Genomic DNA, 15,147 nt, shown 5'->3' on the forward strand with positions numbered 1-15,147 from the left:
TTAAGGTTTCACAGAATTCACAAATTAAGTTATATGGCCCTGCAGATTTCTTTGGATAGATGTTGTCTATTATGAATTTAATATTTTTAAAGACAGGGCCATTCAGATTTTGTATTTCTTCTTGAATTTGTATTTGTAAGATTTCTCAGGTTATTTCTCCACTTTGCTAAGCCATTCAATGTTTTGTCACATAGCTGGTCCGACTTTTTTTTAAATTATTTTTTAATGTGTCTAGAATATGTACCAATACCCCTTTCGTATGTTGTATTGGTCATTTGTATTTTCCTTTTTTACTTAGTTAATTAGTCCTGCTAGTTTTTATCATAGTTATTAATCTTTTAAAAGGATAGACTTCGGGCTTTGTTAACTTTCTCTGTTGTTTGTTTTCTATTCCAGTAACTTCTACTCTTATATTTAGTATTTCTCTTCTACTCCCTTGGGGTTAATTTGCTCTTTTTATTTTAAGGTAAAAATTTCATACATATTTATTTTCAAATGTTTTAACTTTCTAATATAATAATTCCAAATTAAGTGGCATAGTGACTATAGTTAGTAAAACTGTATTATGTACCTGAAATTTGCTGAGAGAGTGATCTTAAGTGTTCTCTATCACACACATATAAAACTATGCCAGATAATGGATGTTAAGTAAATTGAGCATGGTAATTACTTCACAAAGTATATGTATATTAAATCATCACCGGGGCGCCTGGGTGGTTCAGTCGGTTGAGAATCCGACTTCGGTTCAGGTCATGATCTCACAGTTTATGAGTTCGAGCCCCGCATCAGGGTCTGTGCTGACTGCTCAGATCCTGCAGCCTGCTTCAGATTCTGTGTCTCCTTCTCTCTCTGTCCCTCCCCTGCTTCTGCTCTCTGTCTCTCAAAAATAAAAATGTAAAACAATAAAAAATAAAAAATAAAAAAATCATCACATTGTACACCTTCAATTCATATAATTTGTTTTGTCAATTAGATATTGGGGAGGAGAAATTCTCAATAAATACCCCTTGATCTAAAAAACAAAACTACAAAATAATTAACTTAATATTTTTCCATAAACTCCACTTTAGCTCTCTGATATAAATTTTGAAATAGTCTTTTCTCTTTATCATTTATTTTGAAATATTTTCTCATCTCTTTTTTAACCTATTGGTTACTTAGAAATATGTTATTTATTAAATATCTGTGGCAGTTTTAAATCTTGTATTCTATCGGATTTCTAATTTAATATTGTTGTAGTCACAGAACATATCCTGTAAGCTTTCATCTTTTGGCCTTTAGTGAGTATGATATTTTTTAATCTGGTTTATGGATTACCTTGAAAAGTTTAATGTGCACTTTAAATAGTTTGACACATAAATAATTTTTACTTTTATAAATAAAATACTAAAGGATTTGCTGAGGTCATTTTGATCCAATTGTATAGTAGTGCTTACATATTTTTAAATTACTTCTGTTTACTTAGAAATAAATCCTCTACCCTTTTAATATCAAACTGTTTATTTTTTTAAGTTTATTTACTTATTTTGAGAGAGAGAAAAAGAGAGAGAGAGAGCAAGTACAAGTTGTGGAGGTGCAGAGAGGGAGAGAGAGAGAATCCCAAACAGGCTCCGCACCACCAGCACAGAGCCTGATGCAGAGCTCAGACTCCCAAACCATGAGATCATGACCTGAGCCAAAGTCCGATGGGTAAGTCCGATGCTTACCCAACTGGGCCACCCAGGTGCCCCTCAACCTGCCTATTTAAAGTGTATCTCTAACAATACACATAATGTAGTTTGATCTTTTCCTTTTAATCTAGTCTAATCATTTCTGACATGTAATTGAAGATTTTTTTGTCAGTTTACATTTAATATAATTACTGATAATTTTGGAATTAAATTTAGTGTATGTGAATTTGGTTTGATTTATACCTTTTCTATTTTGTTCTTCTTTGGGATTAAATGTATGTCTTTGTAGCAGTCTTTGTAGATTACCAAATTAAGGTTAGGTCATTAGGGTGGGCCCTAATCCAATATGACTTCTCATAAAATGGGAAACCACCCAGTTGAGGTACTTTGCTGTACAGTGATACTAGGAAACTAATACAACATTTCAAACAGCAAGAAAAAGCACCCTTAGGAGATAAAAGCAAACATAATCATATTCAGAAGTGGCACAGATTTTGGAATTATCACATAGGAAATTTAAAGTAACTATGATCAACATGTTAAGGCCTCTCGTGTAGAAAATAGGCAGCACCCAAGAACAGATGGATAATGTAAATAAATAAATGAGAACGGTAAGAAAAAATAGGAAATTCTAGGGAAAAAAATGAGATGAACATTGTCTTTGATGGGGTCCTTAAGACAGTGGATACCATTGAGAAAAGAATCGGTGCCTCTCAAGATATGTCAATAGAAACTTCCTAATCTGAAACACAAAGAAAAAAATAAGAAAATGGAATATCAAAGAAGTGTTAGAGAATCCACAAAAGTATAGCCCCTGTGTAACTGGACTATCAAAAGAAGAAGAAAGAGACAAGAGGACAGAATAAATATTTGAAGTGGCAATGCCTAAGGATTTTCCAAAATTAATGACAGACGCTGAACCATAGATGCTGGAAGTTCAGAGAATACGAAGTTGGACAAATACCAAAAAAATCCACGTATGGTCATATTGCATTCAGAGTGCAAGGAAACAAAAGATCCTGAAAGAAGCAAAAAACAAAAACACCAGAAAACTTACTATATGGCAAAATAATCAGTTTAGAATATGCAACACGATATGAAACAATAAAACCAGAGTACTTATACCACGTAACTTCAAGACTTACTGTAAAGGTTCTATAATCAAGACAGCACAATGTCATCAAAAGAATAAACAAATAGATCAATGTAACAGAATAGACCAGAAATAGGTCCACACAGACATATTAGACTGAACTTTGAAAAAGAAAGAAAAAAAAAGTAGCAGAGGCCAATTCAATATTGCTATTCTTTTCAACAACTGGACATTCATATAAAAAAAATTAATATAGATATAGACACTGAACTTTTTACAAAAAAAACTTTAAAAAACCATAGAACTAAATACAAAATACAAACTGTTTTTAGAATAAAATACAGGAAGAAATTTATGTAACCTGGTTTTAGCAAGGCGTTTTGAGACACATCACCAAAGGCATAATCCATGAGAAAAAAATGTTAATAAATTAGACCTTAGTAAACACTTCTGCTCTGCAAGAGACAAATTTGACACAAATCATAAATAGAAAATATATTCAAAACAAATACCTAACAAATGCTATTTATCCAAATTATAAAAGAATGATTAAAATTCAACCAAAAGAAAAAACAAAAAACTCAAAAAATGCAAAGAATGGGCCACAGATATGAACAAATGCCTGTCTATATGTGTATGTATATATATGTATGAAAAGCAGCTGAACATCACATGTCATCAGAGATTTTACAAATTAAAGCAATTAGATATCATTACACATCTGTTAGGATGGCTAGAATTAAAAAAAATGACAATACCAAATATTGACAAGGATGTGGAACAATAGAAACTCTCATTCAAGGGGCACCTGGGTGGCTTAGTTGGTTAGGTATGCAACTTCTGCTCAGGTCATGATCTCCCGGTTTGTGAGTTTGAGCCCTGCAGCGGGCTCTGTGCTGACAGCTCAGAGCCTGGAGCCTGTTCCAGATTCTGTCTCCCTTTCTCTCTGCCCCTCCCGCGCTCACACTCTGTCTCTGTCTCTCTCAAAAATAAACATTAAAAAATTTTTTTTTAGAAACTCTCATTCATTGCTGGTAGAAATGCAAAATGGTAGCCGAACCTTTTGGAAGACAGAACTAAATGGTCTTACAAAGATCCATCAATTGTGTTTGTCAGTATTTTCTCAACAGGTTTGAAAACTATGTACACAGAAAAACCTGCTTGTGAATGCTCATCAGTAGTAGCTTCATATGTAATTGGCAAAATGGGGAGCAACCAAGATGTGTTGTAATAGGCAAATAGAAAAACAGTGAAACATATATATAACTGAATATTGTTCATTGATAGAGAGAAATGGTCTGTGAAGCCACAAAAATACTTGGAAAAAAATTTAAGGGCATATTCCTAAGTGAAAGGGGTAGTCAGGTAAGGTTACCTATTTTGTGATTCCAATTATTGACATTTTGGAAAAGGAATAAATATTGAGACTGTAAAATGATCACTGTGTGTCAGAGATTTGGGGTAGAGTGGAAGAAGGATAGATAGGTAAATCACAGGGGATAAAAAATACTGTGTAGGAATAATGTTATTCAATATGATACTATAATTATCTAAATATGATATTATGCATTTGTCAAAACCCATAGAACTTTGTAGCTAAAGACTGAACATATGCAAATTTCGGGCATCTGGGTGGTTCAGTTGGTTAAGTGTCCGAATCTTGATTTTGGGTCAGGTCATCATCTCACAGTTTGTGAGTTTGAGCCTCGTGTTGGGCTCTGTGCTGACAGCTCAGTGCTGGGAGCCTGCTTCGGATTCTGTGTCTCCCTCTCTCTCTGCCCCTCCCCCACTCATGCTCTTTCCTCGCTCTCAAAATAAACATTTAAAAATATATATTTAAAAGACATATGCAAGTTTTAATATATATAGTGAATAGTGTATATATTATATATTCATATATATTATACATATATATGCATATATTTTCATTAAGATTAAGAAATCCCAGGAAGCTTGTGATAAGGGAGTTTACTTGGTTTGCCCATCTACAAAACCAACTTATTGAAGAGGGAAGGAACAATGGTACCGTCCTTAGTAAATTTCGATGTGAGTCATTCAGAAAGACTGGTATTCGCGCATAGAATAAGACTAAGAAGAGACAACAGTTTTGAAAAGAAAAAAAAATAGTTCCCACACATTCTGCTTAGAGTGAACAAAGATGATAGAAAAATAAACAAAAATATCTATTATTTTAAGTGGGAGTGATAGAATTATAACTGCATCTGATAAAAGTAAGTCACAATAACCGATTTGTAGACTGTGAGATATATGAATATATATATATTTAGCTGTGCATTCAAAACATTTTTACAGAGTTGGAAGAGGAGTTAACATTATGGTTTCACTGATAGTTGAACTTCCACCTAAAAAGTTAGAACAATTCTTTAATATCATGGGTTAATTTTGCCTGTTTTTGAATGTCATACAAATAGAGTCATATGTAAGTTTCGTGTCTGGACTCTTTATATCAATATTGTGTTTGCAAAATTCATTCATGGTTTTCAAGCCGTTGCATTTGGAGCATTCTCATTCGCTTTCTCATTATTTTATTGTATGAATAAACCACAACTTCTGTATCCATCTACTGCTTACATACATTTGAAATTTAAGTTTACTCTAGTTTTGAAAAACTATAAATTCCGCTATAAACTGTCTTGTAATTGATTTTGGTGAATACATGTGCACTACAAACATGTCAGATATATGTCTATAGCATATAGATCTGAATGTGGAATTCTCGGGTCACAAAATATGCATAATTTTCACTTTAGTAAATACTGCCAAACCTTTTTCTGAAAAGGTCGTACAAATGTCTGCTTCCATCAACGGTATATAAGATTTTTTCAGTTGCTGTGTCTCTCTCTTAACCCTTGGATAAAAATCTGTCCTTTACATTTTAGCCATCAATTATGGCCTATGTGTAGTGGTACTGTATTTTGTTTTCAACTGCATTTCCCCTAATGACTCCTGAAGTTGAACACATTTTCATGATTTTTGGCTCTTTGGCTATAAAGTACTCGTTCAAGCCTTTTGACCATTTTTTCAATCAATTTGTCTTTTTCTTACTAACTTATAGGAGTTATTTTTTTTATATTCTGATCTGTGTAATATGACGATATTCTTCCATTTTAGGCTTTGTATAATATGATATCCCTTTATTCATCTGTCAAGAATTAGCTATAACAGAAACCCTGGTCATAAAATCACCATTAAATTAATCCACAGGAGCAGATAGTATTTATTTCGGTAAATACAGGATAACATACTCAAATTTTAAAGTTGGGAAAACATCGTGGAATGGAAGAGGTACCAGAATACACCAAAGAGAGTAGCAAAAAGAATCAGAAACACAAAGAAAATTTGCTCAGATGAAATGACCTGAAATTTAAAAAGACTTTCATGATTTGAAGATGGTTACCTGTATCACCTGTTGCAGGAGGTCAATGACTGTAAACATTTAGAGACGACTGAATTGCCCTGTAATTGGTTACTATAACTAACAAGATTCAATCATTGGCTGGAACAATAAATCAAATTGCCATGAGTGAGAAATGAGGAAATTCAAGTAAAGGATGTATGCTTCTTGTTCAAGTTTTGTAGGAAAGGAAGAGAATAGCATGAGAAGAAACTGATGTTGCAATTTTGACTTCCTTTTTAAGGAATAGCTATTCATAATGGAATATTGTTTTCTATTGTCAAATTGTACATTGATGTTGACGGTTTTAAGACCTATCTTTTGTGTCCTAAGGAATAATCTTGCTATTGTTTTTATTCTTCACCTACATTATAATGTCTGAGTGAATTCTTCAAACACACTTTAAAGGCCTGTATAAAAGCTACCTTTCTCTCATGCCAGCTCTCCTAGATGATTTTTTTCTTTTAATCTCCATTTTAAGCAAATCCTGCTGTCTCCATAATCATGCCCCAGTTGCCTGGAATATTCTTCCCCCCAGACCTCTATCTTGAATAACTTCTAGCAACTTAGTTTCCCTTCATAGTTATATACTTAACTTTTAGGGTCACTCCTGAAATCTTCCTTAAATGTGTAGAACATGTTAACAGTAGAACTAAAATAAAATACGTGAATGTATAATGAAATACATTTAAAAAACTAGTGAGGAGTTCTAAAAAGAATTCCAATCAAAACTGTAGGACTCTATATATGTTATAAAAGAATATAAGCATTCAAAGAGAAATATTTATTTATCATACATATGACAAAATAATGATCTAAGCAAAATTATATTAATAATGGAAGTGAGGGGGACCTTAGTATGGAGAGGAGTTTGGGAGAAGATAATGGATTAATATAAGCAAATAGATACATTTTGGGTTTAACTACAAGTAACTTTCTAAAGTTTCTATGATTTTTCCCTGCTTAATTTTTTTTCAATGGCTAATCCTTCCTTTGGCAAGAATTGAAAGAACTGTGTTCTGTTCAGTTCCTTGTATTATACATCCCATCTAAGGTATCTTTATTTTAGCCATTATTTTTTCTCTCCTATTCTATACACTTACTTTTCTTTGTGATTCTTTATTCTGGTTTCCTATTGCTAATATGTTTCCTTATCTCTTTTAGTGCATATTGTGCCTGTTTTAAAATCTAGGTTCTTCTGTGCTACTCTATTTGCCACTGATTGCCATCTACATACAGGTGTTGTTTTATATTTGAAGTGTTCATCTGCTTTAGCTTATATGCCCTGGATATAGTAGCTACCTGGCACAGTGTATTATGGAAGGGCCAAAGGGGAGAGGCTGGTCTGTGTTCCCCGAGGATAGTACAAGGAGAGATGACTGAATGAGTTCAAGGGTGGGAAGCCACAGGTACCACATTTAAGGCAGGTACCACAGTAAGTCACTCCCATTTCCTTCATATCAATTCATCAAGGCTCAACACTTCAGCCTTAGATCTGCAGGAAGCAATCTTGATTGTTATGCACCAGCTATGGCGGTTTGGGGGGAGGAGGAGCTAATCAATTCTTGCATTCTGTGCAACTTTTTGCCTACATATGAGTTTTGAACCACCCTGATTTGACCCCTATGGACATTTATTCGAGTGACCTTGAATTTGCCAAAATACTTGGAATAAGGCAATAAGTAATGCTTTTTTCCAAAGCAAAGAAGGTGGGGAACAAGATAAATTTAAACTATATGTTAAGCAGAATTCTCCTCACCGTCTTGCCTGCTACTTCTTTGGATTTTGTGTTTTGCTTCAGGAGTTTATCTTTGTTTAATAGCTGGGGAAGGAGTGAGCATTATGGATAAATTTACTATCTTAGCAACATCCATAACTGGCTATCTCCAAGGAATTTCTCAAAAATCTCTTTCACAAACTCGTATTTTTGTGCATATATATTTCCTGGCAACAATTAAGGTCTAGCTTAATCAATCATTAGCAATTTTCAAAAATAAAATAGAGCAGGTCAGATCTGTACCAGAAAGAGGCATGCACAGAGGTTTCTTCAAAGAGTTTTGTGTTCCTCAGACCTGTCAGAATGGCTAAAATTAACTCAGGAAACAACAGATGTTGGCGAGGGTGTGGAGAAAGAAGAACCATCTTACACTGTTGGGGGGAATGAAACTGGTGCAGCCACTCTGGAAAACAATATGGAGGTTTCGCAAAAAGTTAAAAATACCCTATCATCCAGCAATTGCATTTTAGATATTTATCCAAAGGATACAAAAATGCTGATTTGAAGGGGTACATGCACCCCAATGTTTATAGCAGCACTATCCATAATAGCCAAATTATGGAAAGATCCCAAATGCCCATCGACCGATGAATGGATAAAGAAGATGTGGTAGATATATAGATACATAGATATATAGATATATAAATACACAATGAAATATTACTTGGCAATCAAAAAGAATGAAATCTTGCCATTTGCCACAATATGGGTGAAACTAGAGTATGTTATGCTAAGCAAAATAAATCTGTGAGAGAAAGACAAATATCATATGATTTCACTCATATGTGGATTTTAAGAAACAAAACAGGTGAACATAGGGGAAGGGAAGGAAAAATTAAAAAAGATAAAAACAGAGGGAGGCAAACCATAAGAGACTCAAAGAGTACAAACTGAGGGTTCCTGGAGGGGAATTTGAGGGGATGGGCTAAATGGGTGATGGGCATCGAGGAGGGCACTTGTTGGGATGACCAGTGGGTGTCATATGTAAGAGACGAATCACTGAATTCTACTCACAAAACCAATACTACACAGTATGTTAATGATCTTGAATTAAAAATAGTAAAATAAAAATTTTAAAAAAAGGTTTGTTATTTTTTTTCTTAAGATAATTAAGCACGAACAAAGAGAAAAAGGCTTTTAAGCCTAACCAGTGATATAAAATTTTACTATCACTGTAGAGGTAGGACTAGGGAAGCCATGATCTAGTATCAAATTAAGGGGTCTTTGTGTACATGTTGCCCCTTGTGGCTCCTATCATGTAGAGTGATTTGTGTAAGGGATGGCTTCTTAAGGGATATTATGAGTTCTCTTTGTAAAATAAAGTTGAAGTCATATTTAACATCTTCAAGTCACGTATTTGAATCTGTTTTAGTTCAGAAAGAAAAACAGAGGTGCCTGGCTGGCTCAATTGGTCGAACCTGCAACTCTTGATCTTAGGATTGTGGGTTTGAGACCAACCATTGGTCTCGAGATTACTTAAAGGAAAAAAATAAAATAAAAAAAAGAACTGAAACAGAGCTATGTGCATCACACTGTACAATAATCTTAATCACAGAGCAAATTACTATGCTGTGCCTATTTACGTTTTTTAAAATTTCTCAAGTTTTGTTTTTTCAGAAGATAAAGAAGCTTAGTCAATATTTCAGCAACTATTTTCCAGACTCAGTCTCAGAAGAAGATAAGCCAAGGAAAATAGGCTCTCCTTTCTGATGTGATGACCGCATCAATCATTGGAAGCATGATTCACTCTGAAACATTCTCAAAATTTAATGTGCATCAGAATCACCTAGAGGGGTTATTAAAATACATATCGCTAGTCTCTATCCCCTTCGTTCTGTAATTCAGTAATAGGTCAAATAGATACTCAAGAATTTGCATTTCTAACAATTACTCAGGTGATGCTAACCTGCTAGTCTAGGGACCAGCACTTTTGAGAACTCCCTTTGTATAGAAAAGTACAATTGGAATAACCTTTATGAGACATTTGATCCACGGGCAAAGTGTCAGTACTTTAACTTGTTAATTCACAAAGTCAAGTTGGGTAACTGGTTCTTCTATAACCATAATTTGTCTTCTGTGCTTTGTCTCCGTGCTGTTTCTCAATAGTGTAAAAGTACAATTTTTTATATTATTCTAACTGTTTATCACAGAACCAGGTGATCATATGGTGGTATGTGCCTTCTGCTATAGCTTTTCCTTCCCTAAATTCTAGCACTTTTTCTTTATCTTCCAAATTTCCCCTCCAAACAATTCTTCTGGGTGTATTGCCCCCACAACCGCAGCCTACTGGGACCAACCAGGGATGTTCTGGTAAACCAGGTCTGTGGGACAGCGTAAGCAGCTGGCGGCTTGGATAGTCTTCCAAGTTTAGTGGTGTATATAGCCCCACCATAGCCAATTTTATGCTACCAAACCTCAGCTTCCAATATTTCCGAATATTTCCTAATTACATCTTGGGAGCTGGAGCTGTGTCCCACACACCAATAGCCCTCTGCCTGTGATCCTGCCCGGACAGGTTGTCCTCCGGGCCTCCTGAACAAATGCCACTCTAGAACTTAGTGTACTGTTTACGGATTGGGTTTCTATTTTCCCAATCCCCCTCCCCCCCACCCGTTCTTCATTCTTGGTTTTATTCTGTAATTTACAATAACACAACCTGAGGTAATTTCTAAAATATTCACACATAAAAGGTTAAAATTCAGAGTCCTTGAATGTCTGAAAGTGGGTCTGTTTTTACGTTAACATACTTAATAGTTTTTACCACATTTCAAGTTCATTTTTTCCTTTCTCTTAAGTCGTTGCACTCAAATAGCTTTGTAGGTACAGTTTTTTCCTGGATATGTTTAATAATTTTAATACTTAGTGTTCTGAAATTTGACGAGGTGCCTACTTAGAAAATGGAGGTAAAAAGACTCCTGCAATGATTCAGGCAATAAATACTGGAGACTGGCTATACTGTTCGTATTGACTGTGTATGTATGGTGAGCAGCCTGATTTCTGGGTATATTTTAAACATATGGTTGACAGAATTTGCTTACCATTTGGCTGTGGGTTATAGTCAATAGTGAGAGTGTAAGACCGGGACAGAGACAATGATAACTCCATAAGTTTTTATTTGACCAGCAGGGTGTTAGTCACTGATATGGAACAACAAAGCCCCAGGTTTTAGATAGAAATCACAAGTTCAGAGGCACCTGGGTGGCTCAGTCAGTTAAGCGTCCAAGGCTTGATATTGGCTCAGGTCATGATCTCAGTTTGTGGATTCAAGACCCACATCAGGCTCTGTGCTGACAGCGTGGAGCCTGCTTGGAATTCTCTCTCCCCTACTCTCTGCAACTCTCCTCCCCCCTTCTCTCAAAATAGATAAATAAGCTTTTTAAAAAAAGAAATCACAAGTTCAGATTTTGACATGCTATATTTAAGTGTCCTCATCTGACACATATTTTCAAGTCCAAGGAACTCAATAAACTGGCAATATAGGTTGTGAGGGTACATGAAGGAAAAAAGGGATTCAAAATCTAAGCTCTACAATACCTAACATTTAACAGCTTGTACTTGGAGTTTAGAAAGTGGAGAAAACTACAGCAGAAGATGATGAGAAAAAGGAGGGAGATAATACAAATGCCCACAGGGAATGATATTTTGCAAGGTAAGAGGAAAAACTGTTTCAAGACACAAATAGCAACCATAAGGGCCAAATGCCCTTGAATTGGACAAAGAATTAATTACACTTAAAGAATTAGAATTAAGGAAAAAGAATAACTTTTTGATAGAGTTTTTAACTAATGATAGAAATGTTTGCTCAAGGTAGTTGAAGATGGGAGAGATCACATCTTGTGCTGAAGGAAATAACGAGTAAAAGAAGAAACTGATCATAATAAAGGAGAGAGATGGCTTACTTGTAAGAACAGAATCCAGGGGTATCATGAATTTCTGATGAGTGGATTAGTTGATAAGAAGCACTTAAAACAGTCATTGACAAAAAGTACATGAATATTAAGTATGCGCTATTGTGGTATTATTGATATCTTCAATCTCATTCTAGATCTTAGTTTCCTTCAGAAATCATCCTAATTTACTACTTTTCCTTTTGCTAACCATGTATTTGCTGATTCTAATTTGATAGTCTCCTTCTTGTTCATTGTTATGGGCTCATATTTAATCTGTTAATATACTCCGCATTTTACTGGGTTCCATGGAAGATAGGTTAAAACACATATGGTCCATGTACCACATCTGGAATCTTCATTAATAAGATGTATAAGCACTGTTCTTGGTTGTGGTTCTTTTCCTAATATACATGTATAAAATCTAAATCATAGTGCTGAAGTGATTTTGCTAAGGTCGTGAAGTTAGTACATTGTGTAACTGAAAATTCTAAGGTACCACTGACTATATACAGAACTACTTTGCAAGTAACTGAATAAAATATACACAAATAAAACGGGCAATTCCTCTCATTCCATTTTCTAAATTCTTAGAAACACTTCAAACGTTTTTAAAATATATTTTGCATCAATGCACAAATCAGATTAAGAAAATAAATAGAAACATGAAATTTGTCTCTTCTACTAAGACATAGTGACTGGCTACTAGTCAGAGGACCACCAAGGATGCCCTTTACAAGAAAATAACAAAGAAAAAACTTCTTTTTAACATTCTAGAATCATAATTCAGGACCTCTTCAGTTTAGAAACCTCATTCTTTCTGGTATATAATTAAATACCTTAATGGTAAATTAATCCAGAATGTATCATTAATCCTAGACGTCTATAGAAAAACTGCTGACTGCTAGGGAAATAACTATGGTAAATACACTAACTGCTAGGTTCCTTCATACTGAAACCATGTCCCAGAGGGTTAACAAGGTTGAAACTAGCAGAAAGTTTATTTTCCAAGTTTTTATTTCAATTTCGGTTAGTTAACACACAGTGTAATATTAGTTTCAGGTAAAGAATTTAGTGATTCATCACTTACATACAATGCCTGATGCTATTCACAAGTGCCTTCCTTAATCCCCCTCACCTATTTGACCCACCCCTGCTCCCAGGTCTCCTCTAGTAAACATCAGTTAGTTAAGAGATTTTCTTTGTTTGCCTCCTTACCCCCACTCCATGTTCATTTCTTAAATTCCACATGAGTGAAATCATATGGTATTTGTCTTTCTGGCTGACCTCTTTCACTTAGAATAATATACTCTAGCTCCATTCATGTCATTGCAAATGGTGAGATTTCATTCCTTTTTATGGTTGAGTAATATTCCTGCGCATGTGTATTATGTGTATGTACACACCTCATCCTTATCCATTTATCAGTCACTGGACATTTGGGCTCTTTCCATAATGTGGCTGTCGTTGATAGTGCTGCTATAAACATTGGGGTACACGTATGCCTTTAAATTAGTATTTTTGTGTCCTTTGGGTAAATACCTAGTAGTGCAACTTCGGGACCACAGGAAAGTTCTATTTTTAACTTTTCTTTTCTAGAGTGGCTGCACCAGGTTCATTCCCACCGACAGTGGAAGAGAGCTCTCCTTCCTCTGCATCCTGGCCAACATATGTTGTTTCCTGTATTAGTTTTAGCCATTCTGACTGGTGCAAGGGGATATCTCATTGTATTCCCTGATGGGCAGAGATGTGGAACATCTTTTCATGTGTCTGTTAGCTTATCTCTAGGTTTTCTTTGGAAAAAAGACCTATTCGTGACTTGTGCACATTTTTGAACTGGATTATTTGTTTTTCAGGTGTTGAATTTTATAAGCTCTTTATAGATTTTGGATACTAACACTTTATCTCATATGTAATTTGCAAATATTTTTCTCATTCTGTAATTTGCCTTTTATTTTTTGATGGTATCCGTTGCTCTACAGAAGATTTTTATCTTGATGGGGTCTCAATAGTTTTTTTTTGTTTCCCTTGCTTCAGAAGACATATCTAGTAAGAAGTTGCTATGGCTGGTGTCAAATAGGTTGCTTTGTTCTTCTCTAGGGTTTTGATGGTTTCTGGTCTCACATTTAGGTCTTTAAATCATTTTGAATTTTTGTGTGTGTGTGGTGTAAGAAAGTGGTCCAGTCTTCCTAACACTATTTGTTGAAGAGACTTTTTTTCCCATTGGATATTCTTTCCTGGTTTTTTGCAGATTATTGGCCATATAGCTGTGGGCTCATTTCTGGGTTTTCTATTCTGTTGAGTGCAACAGACTTAATGTGTCCGTTTTTGTGTTAGTACCATAGTGTCTTGATCACTACAGCTTTGTAATATAATTTGAAGTCCAGAATTGGGATGTCTCCAGGTTTCCTTTGGTTTTTCAAGGTTGCTTTGGCTATTTGGGATCTTTGTGGTTCCATAAAAATGTTAGGATTGTTTGTTCTAACCCTGTGAAAATTGCTGGTGGTATTTTGATAGGGATTGTATCAAATGTATAGACTGCCCTGTATAGTATAGACATTTTAACAATATTTGTTTTTCCAATTAATGAGCATGAAATATTTATCCATTTCTTTGTGTCATCTTCAGTTTCTTTCATCAGTGTTTCATAGTTTTCATAGTACCAATATTTTACTTCTTTGGTTAGGTTTATTCCTAGATATCTTATGGTTTCTTGTACAATTGTAAACGGGATCAATTCCTTGATTTCTCTTTCTGATGCTTCATATTGGTGTATAGCAATGCAACAGATTTCTGTATGTTGATTTTGTATCCTGTGACTTTAGTGGATTTATCAGTTCTAGCAAGTTTTTGGTGGAGTCCTTTGGGTTTTTTAATATAGAGTATCACGTCATCTGCTAATAGTGAATGTTTGTCTTCTTCCTTAGTTTGGGGGTCTTTTCTTTCTTTTTCTTGTCTGATTGCTGATTCCAGGACTTCCAGTACCACTTTAAATCACAGTTATGACAGTGGACATCCCTGCCTTGTTCCTAACCTTAGAGGAAAAGCTCTCAGGTTTTCTGTCTTTTAATATACTGTTTGATTCAATTTTCTGGTATTTTACTGAGAATGTTGCATCCATGTTCATCAGGGATATTGGCCTGTAGTTCTCTTGTTTTAGTAGTCTTTGTCTCCAAAGAGTAGGGTAATACTAACCTTGTAGAGTGAACTTAGAAGTTTCCCTTCCATTTTTATGTTTTGGAATAGTTTGAGAAAAATAGGTGTTAACTCTTCTTTAAATGTTTGGTAGAATTCACCTGTGAAGC

Source organism: Panthera pardus, unplaced genomic scaffold (assembly GCF_024362965.1).
Source record: "Panthera pardus isolate Hobbes unplaced genomic scaffold, ASM2436296v1 HiC_scaffold_15, whole genome shotgun sequence".
Classification (NCBI taxonomy): domain Eukaryota; kingdom Metazoa; phylum Chordata; class Mammalia; order Carnivora; family Felidae; genus Panthera; species Panthera pardus.